The sequence below is a fragment of the Aplysia californica genome, unplaced genomic scaffold, assembly GCF_000002075.1.
Source record: "Aplysia californica isolate F4 #8 unplaced genomic scaffold, AplCal3.0 scaffold00093, whole genome shotgun sequence".
Classification (NCBI taxonomy): Eukaryota; Metazoa; Mollusca; class Gastropoda; order Aplysiida; family Aplysiidae; genus Aplysia; species Aplysia californica.
The window spans coordinates 629,672-637,229 of NW_004797363.1; positions in this window are offsets into that span (position 1 = coordinate 629,672).

Consider the following 7,558-nt stretch of genomic DNA (forward strand, 5'->3'; position numbering starts at 1 on the left):
GGGGGGGGGGAGAGGAAGAGAGATATTGAGATATTGAAATAGAGAGATCTATTATACCCAGAGAAATAGAGAAAGACAGGCATAGAAATAGAAGGGGTAAAGAAAGAGAAGAAAATGCTCAACTTAAATGGATAAAAGTACTCCATAATTTGTTATATTTCTCTGTTGTAGAGTGCATTCATAGCGTGTAAGGAATGATGCTGCCACAGTTACAATTAAAGTTTTTTTTAAATCAGAATTTTTTGAACTACACTTTCACAGTGAACACGGATAATACAAACAGCAGATCTGTTTACCATATTATTATCTCTGTCTACAGATAACGACCCTTTACATGACCTTGGCAATTTTAATACTCCAAAGAAGCTAACACTACTGTATACTAAACATCCACATCATTTCTGACAGGTTTATTGTTACCCTGTGGTAATCTTTCAAGAGTAGATTGACATGTTTATGTTTTGCTAAGCTGCACTGTGTTAAAGAATACAGTTATAATAATAAAGGTATGACTCTACAGACAGAAATATACTTTTGATTTTTTGTTGTTGCTAAGTTACACTAAGGAACAGTACACACTTATTTTAGTAGAAGCTATGATTCTACAGACAAAAACATATTGACTGTTACTTTGCACAGAACATAAAAATAACATATGTTATAACGTAGAATAGTTTACTTCCTATCATAATATTATTATTTATCTAACATTTCGCGCATATGAGGATTGAACCTGTTTACATGAACCCTTCATAACGCCTGCAAGACCTGTCATAACAAATTAAATCTGTTCATAGTATGGTTACTGCTTGGTTTTGTTCTCGATGAAAGGAGGGTAAATTTCAGGCTCATTTGACCACCCGTTTTGATTTCCGATGAACGTTGAAGGACACGGTATTTTGAAGCGTTTTTAAACGATTTTCCATAGGCTTCAAATAAAGATAGAAATAAGCTTGTCTTCTATTTACTATTTGCATAACTTATCTTGTGAATAAAACACGAACTGGAAACGCTACCACTGAAACTCTATGTTTTCTTCTTGTTATTATTTTTTTTTTGTAATATCAGAAATTCACATAGACATTACGACGGCCGTCAAGTACTTGGACAAAAATTAAGACAGACAGACAGACACGAGTTTAAGAGAGAACAAAGAGGAGGGTACCCTTCAACAACTCGCTGCTACCACATGCGTTCTGAACAGAAAAACTATGCAATATTTACAATGGCACATAGAGGACGCGGGGAAGGAAACGGAGGAGATGGTCCTCCTGGTGCCTCGTATTAATTATTTTGATTCACATTGTCGTCCCATATGGCATCGATAACGGTTGATGCCGTTAAGCAGCAACATTTTACAACTGTTTTAATTTCGCTTTTGTTTTTATTTTTGTTTGTTTGTTTGCTTGTTTGCTTGGTTTTAATGTGTTGTCAACACCCACACAAACACGTGCACACGCACATACACGCACACACACACACACACACACACACACACACACACACACACACACACACACACACACACACACACACACACACATAGAGGCACAAACACACAAGACAAAACATTTTTCACGAAAGATAAAAACGATTATTATCTAGATGAGAGAGGACGTACATGAACATTTGCCGACAATTTTTGTTGCATTGTCCTAGTACCACAATACTAGATTTACCATCTTTGTTAGACATGAGATAAATTATGTATAGCAGTATAGCACTGCACTTAACTTTAAAGAGTATACGCTAGACGCGCGTGGTGTCCCTTCGTATCTTAAACATGTGCATACATTCAAATTAGGGTGCGAGATCAACACTAAGGCCTTGACATTGTTTGCGCTGACAGCTGACAGGCTTGACAATAGAGTTATACTGTCATAATCTTATACTGTCATGACTGCTATTCTTTGATCGTTACATTTTTTTAAACTTCGCTGCGCCGCACCATCGGTACCCACATTAAGAGAAAACTCTCAGTCTAACTATGGTTAATTAGTGCATTCGACACCTTTTTCACTTCCCCTTTATTTCTCTCGAAATTGTTTTTTTTTATTATACTATAATAACAGTTAATTATGTAGGTTGCATTTACTGTTTTTGCGATCAGCTGACTATTGTTGATTATCTGTGGCGCCGGTGGCCTTGTGGTTAGGCTGCCGGACTCGCAATCGTGAGGTTGCGGTTCATGGGTTCGAGCGGCGGGCCCGACTCTGTGACCTTGGGGAAAGACACTTTACCCGAATTTTCCCCACTTCACCCAGGTGGGAATGGGTACCCAGCTATAGACAGTGAAAGATCTTGTCAGTTTGTTAGTGTTTGAGCGCTTTACCAGCTGCTTGCACTACATGCTTAACGGGAAACTGAGAAAGTTTCTGAGTGTTATTTGGTCTACTGGGGTAATAATATAGTGTAAAGCGCATAGAGCTTGCTTTCGGGTGGGGACATGCGCTAAACAAATGCTATTTATTATTTATTATTATGAAGCAAATTTTCGTGAAAAGTAAAGTCCCATTAACATCAACGATCCAAGTACATGAAAATATACTTGAAAAAGCCCGAACGTTTAGCTACAATTGAGTTTTAAATCCACATATTGTTCTAGATAATGTTAACAGAATTAATATTTTTTGGGATGCCATTGAAACATTTAAAAACGAGGTTATTTGACTGGATTGATGTCCTCGACGGCTACTTTGGTTGCCGTGGATTTATCAAAATAGGACAAAACTAGTTAGTTCAGTCTATACAAATCAAATCATAAAAGTAGTTCTTTTTGGATACGTAGAATATATCAATTGATGTGTGACACAATGTGCAAACGGAAGTGACTCGAAATAATATGAGACTCATGAAATACATTCTAAGCATCTGAAACAAATTCACGGTATTTTTCTTCTATTTTTGTGTGTGTTATAGGGCGCTCGCAACTGCATAATGTCACATGAGCGCTCGGTTCAAAACATTTTCTTTTGGTAGGAAATTTGGAATTTTGCCCGGGTGGCGACCGAAGCCTACTCTTATCAAAAGTTACCGGTATTGTTTGATTTTCGTATACAGTGAATATTAACTCCATATTCTTCTTTTGTGTTAGCAGATTGTCGCCAGAAATGATTAAGGAAAGACACAGATCTGGAATACTTCCCTTAACACATTAACCGACTAATCATTTTTTTAGAATCCCAGAAAAGAGTGTTTAGAGACTCGAGCGAGGCAGTGAACCGGTTAATAGCAGTTAGAAAAGACCTTCGTAGATGCTTTTTAAGCACACTTTGATACTAATAACCCCAATATGTCTTAAAATATCAACAAAGACTTGTAACTTTCTATCTGTGAGTTACAACTAAGCTCCTAGGATCATCTAACAAACCTAGTTATAGCTTCTACATTTCATGGATTTTTTTGATTTTTTTTTTATTGATTTAGGCTGATTATTTCTCCAAAGAGTGTGTCAGAATTCTACAATGTTTGGTCGAAGAGATTCTAGAGCTATACGTAGTTAGAGTAAACCTAGATCACATACACGTTGGGGACATTTTCAATTCTCGTTCGGCTCAGAGAAAGGATCAATCAGGATGCAAAAAGTGAATGAAACGGAGGCAAGAAAGCGTAGAATGTGTTAACGTTTCGTCTAGATAACAGTGATTTAATAGTTTTAAAAAAAACCGCAACAGGTGATGTTCTAGATTTTCAGTTTCCAAGGAATCCTAAACTATGGAAGTCACCAAACTTTGGTGGCCATTTTCCTTAAGAAGCCAGGCAATCCCACCTCCTTCAATCGCAAATATCTCGTCTTCTATTCGAGATTAATAGATACATTTTTCATTGAAAGCAAGGCAAATAAACAGCCTTTAAGAAGACACCAATAACTCCATAATCACAAAATTGACGAGCACCTGATTCGACTGCGTTGTGACACATCGGACTTGTAACAAATTGTGACGGTTTATTCTCTTTCATTTGTAATACCTAGACCTGATTTGAGTTACACATAAAACAACACCCACAGGACAATTGCATGAATTTTTAAAAAAAGAATTGAAAAAAGATAAAAATAACACCCACTACATACTTATACTTGTATACTCAGCAGAGCCAGCACTCACTGTCTCAGCATTACATAATCGGACTCAAAACACAATTCCCGCCAAAACACTTCATTTGTCTTGCTTTTGGGGAAGAAAATGACCAGCTGTCTTGAATAGAATTCGAGATATTTGCGATTGAAGCATAAGACGTAATTGTCTTTAGAAAAAGTAAATTTACATTCGTTTTCCTTTAACCTAAGTTTTTAGTAATACTCACACAGAGATAGGTTTTAACATAAGCATAGAAGAAGTTAAGCTCCCCCCCCCCATAAGTTTGATAAAAATTGCCGACAGGGGATAAACGGTCGGTTTCTTTGAATATCTTAACATTATCTAAACAATTATTTTAAGAAGAATCTGTTTTCATCATGGTGTCCCACATATCATCATCATCAGAGCCAGATCTGTCATCTACGAAGAGTAGGCTGTAAGGGTCCCTTTAAACGTACAGTTCATTGATCGACAAACAGACAGATCTCGAATTTGTCTCGCGGTCATAAAAAAAGTTACCTGTAGCGGAAACTGATCATAAACTCGCCTCCCGTTGGTATTGATAAGGCTACATTAGGCAGTTGCAGAGACATCGAATACTTGCTACTACAAAATATTCTCTACTACCAAGATGTTTCAATTGCCCTACCTTTGAAATGTTCTTCCTGAAACCCTATGATAAAGATAACTTTTTCGCTTTCTGTGCTATGGCAACGTCCCTAGACAACGAGAAAGTGCATGAATTTGCAGAATACATGAATCACAATTATATTATTTCATCTTCATGCTTTCCACCTGAGCTCCAGACCAGTGAAGACCTGACCTCCAGAACAACAAACTGTTGTGAAAGTTTCCATGCACAGTTTGGACTATACTTTAGTTGCGCCTCACCAAACATTTTCCTTTTTTTATTAGAAACTCAGCAATAACCAGACAATGAATCATTTAAAAATCAATGACGTGGAAGCGGGCCAGTATGCTCAACTGAGAAAGAGAGACAAACTGAAACTTAAACGCTGGAGCAGCCTGAAAGAGGAATATGCACACATACAAAAAATTGTCATTGTTGGTCAAGAGAATGTGTTTCAATTGTTGCATTAAAATGTTTTATCTCAGCCCTCACTGATACTTATCCATTGATATCCAACATACAATGATAATAATAATATAGATCTACACTGTTTGAAGTCTTATTCCTAACTCCTTAGGGTGAGCAATGATTACTATAACATTGTGCTTCAAAGGAACACACACAAACGCAATGCTCAGACATGAAAATGATTATTTACCGGTTTTGATACCCTACTTTGCCATTTTTTAAACTATTCAGTTACAAACGGGAGGTGAGTTAAGGATCAAACTTTCCGCAGGTAGGGCTGAGGCGTAATGGGGGCGAATTGCATTGCGTCCGTTTAACCGACAGACGCTAGATCTGGGTCGTCATTGAACAGAAAGTTTGTCGACGAGAGATGTTCCATTTAGACGAACACGTTGTTAATTATCTGTTGTGTCAGTTCTTGACTAAACACACAAACACCCAAAAAATGAACTTAATAATCCGGCATGGCATTTTATTGTATTCCCCGCGTGATTATGACTAGTGTTGGGTCGTTAATCACGAAAATCTAATTTTTTTATTTTAAATTTGATTAATATTTAGGAAAATTTAATTTAGGAATGCAATTTTAAGTCCGCCTGGGGCAACATCAAAGAAGCCGCTCCCTCGCCGCCAGGCTTTTAGTTGGCTGGCCTGAAAATAATGGTCGCTGAACTGAGAACCCTTGGCCCATGGATATCGAGAGGATTTCTTGTTTCCACGGTCAGTTTTACCGGGAAGTTGACAGGATACCCGCCATTCTTTCGACATCCTACAGTTTGTTGATCAATGAACTGTACTTGTAAATGGGGCTTTAGTATTTGCGGTTCAGATATTTCGTTCCTTTAAAAACCGCCTTTTCGGGGACAAAGGGGGGGGGGGGGGGGGGGGGGGGGGGGGAGGGCGTGTTGTTGTTTTGTTGAGGTGGATAGCTGATCTAAGTCACCCTCATCAGTTTTACAATTAAGAAGTCAGATACTTGCCCCCAGGGACATAGTCTAGTGGCAAAAGTTTGATACAGATTGGTGATATGACATTCACAAAAGGTAGAGAAGTAAAGGATCAGTTTGCCACCTATTAAGATAAGTAAATAGATAAGATATTAAGAAAATATATTAAATAACTGTTGCACAGAAAAAAGCCAATATATCAGGTTTGTAAAGATCAAAATACAGATGCATCAACCGGCCAAATTTTTAAATCGAACATTATTATGAAGCAAATTTTCGTGTACCTGAAATGAGAAGAAAAACTGCTGTCGCCGACAACATGTATGTACCACTTAATTAGACCCACGGTGTCATACCTGGTACACATTAACATGAAGTACCTTGCAACTGTGTCATATTTTGCACACAAGATAAAAACGATATTAATTGATACAATAAATTAAATACACTTTTAATGCTTCGAAAATGTTATGAGCTTAGTATTGTTTGGACTTATTTGAAAGAGAAAAAGGGGAACAAATTCAACTTTGTTTACCTTCACCTTTTTGTGGATGATTGAAAACAAGCAATACCGATGACTTGGCGATTTGCTGGGTTTTAGGAAACTGAAATACTCATCCTGTCATCCAGTTAAGGACTTAGTGCAAACAGGTAAGATCGTCGCTGGGCATGGCTAAAAGGCTTTACCAAATTGTAGAGCACACTCCAGTAAAGTAGTTCAACCGGAATACGAGTCAGATAGCCGTGTGTAACATGTCGGTCAGTGGGTTCAGGTGGGTTGTGTAAGTTTAAAGATAAGGGACCCTTAGACATAGTTTGTCGACAAACTGTAGGATACCGAGAGGATGGCCGGCTTCCTTTCAACTTCACGTGGAAACTGAGCGTGAAACGAACAATCCTCTCGATATGGAAGGGTTCTCCGTCCAACCACAAGGTAGGCCTACCTGTCGACAACAGATATTTGCCGGCCGGCGAACTGAAGGGGTGACAACGAGGGAGCGACTTCTTTGATGTAGCTCCAGGCGTAGTTGAAAATGCATTCCAAAAATTTCCTAAATATTCGTCAAATCAAAAAAATTATAAGATTTTCGTGATCAGCGACCTAAAATAAGAGAGTAGTTCTCGGGGAACGCAATTTAAAACCGGATTACCAAGTTAAATTCTTTTTGTGTGTTTTCTTTTGTTTTACCATTCGCCCACCCCTTTAGTTTTGAAAGTGAAGGCACATAATGTGCCACGTGGTGGGACGTGTGTGTACCCCCGAGATGTGTTGGAGTCAGCTGAGGGCTACACACCTTTGTTTCATCTAGACAGCGCTGTTTATTTATTTATTTATTTTTGTTTACACGCTACCAGTTTTACTATTGCTCACGTCTTCTAGCCTAGTTCTAGTACTATGTAATTGAAACAGCACTATACCATCTCCGCACAGT